The 1,076-nt window shown below is 50.7% G+C and overlaps 1 non-coding gene across 1 annotated transcript; it reads right to left on the reverse strand.

Annotated features, from left to right (window-relative positions):
• Positions 1–710: 710 nt before the first annotated feature.
• Positions 711–782, reverse strand: TRNAA-UGC (transfer RNA alanine (anticodon UGC)). The gene has a single exon. It is a non-coding gene; the product is annotated as a tRNA-Ala (tRNA).
• Positions 783–1,076: the final 294 nt, after the last annotated feature.

Raw genomic sequence — 1,076 nt, forward strand, 5'->3', positions numbered from 1 at the left:
TCTGCCAGATTGCAGATTTATACCCCGCACTTCTCTCTGAATCAAAGACTCAGAGCGGCTTGTAATCTCCCATATCTTATCCCCCCCACAATAGACACACTGTGAGGTGGGTGGGGCTGAGAGGGCTCTCACAGCAGCTGCCCTTTCAAGGACAACTCCTGCCAGAGCTATGGCTAACCCAAAGCCGTTCCAGCAGGTGCAAGTGGAGGAGTGGGGAATCAAACCCGGTTCTCCCAGATAAGAGTCCGCACACTTAACCACTACACCAAACTGGCTCTTGTGAGCTACTGCATAAATTACTATGCTCTGGGGCCATTTTTCCTGAGCTAAAGAGCCAGTTTGGTGTAGTGGTTAAGTGTGCGGACTCTTATCTGGGAGAACCAGGTTTGATTCCCCACTCCTCCACTTGCACCTGCTGGAATGGCCTTGGGTCAGCCATAGCTCTGGCAGAGGTTGTCCTTGAAAGGGCAGCTGCTGTGAGAGCCCTCTCCAGCCCCACCCACCTCACAGGGTGTCTGTTGTGGGGGAGGAAGGTAAAGGAGATTGTGAGCCGCTCTGAGACTCTTCGGAGTGGAGGGCGGGATATAAATCCAATATCTTCTTCTTCTTCTTCTAAACAAAAAAAATATGGAGGCTGGAGGCTAGAAATCTGTGAGCTAGTTCACTCTAACTCAGCTTAGAGGGAAACACTGCTTCTGGGTTTTTTGAATTGGAGGTGCCGGGGATTGAACCTGGGACCTTCTGCATGCAAGGCAGAGGCTCTTCCATTGAGCCACACCTCCTCCTTTAAAGCGAATGCATGAAGGTGCCCTGTACTGACCATGGTTTCCCTCAAGATTGTTCTTGTCCACTGTTATGTATGTGGACTCAATAGAAGACTCATTGGAGCCATACAGACTGAGGTTGGAGACTTGGGAACAGTGGGCAGCAGGATCCAAAGCTCTGCGGCCTTAGACCACTCACAAGCCCCTGCTGGTTTAAATGATCCAATAACACGCTTTCATGGGAGCCAGAGATGTATATAAGTTGGCCCCTTTGGCCTAGTCTCTCAGTCTTGCTCGTGCAGCCATCTACCA

Source organism: Heteronotia binoei, chromosome 21, assembly GCF_032191835.1.
Source record: "Heteronotia binoei isolate CCM8104 ecotype False Entrance Well chromosome 21, APGP_CSIRO_Hbin_v1, whole genome shotgun sequence".
Classification (NCBI taxonomy): domain Eukaryota; kingdom Metazoa; phylum Chordata; class Lepidosauria; order Squamata; family Gekkonidae; genus Heteronotia; species Heteronotia binoei.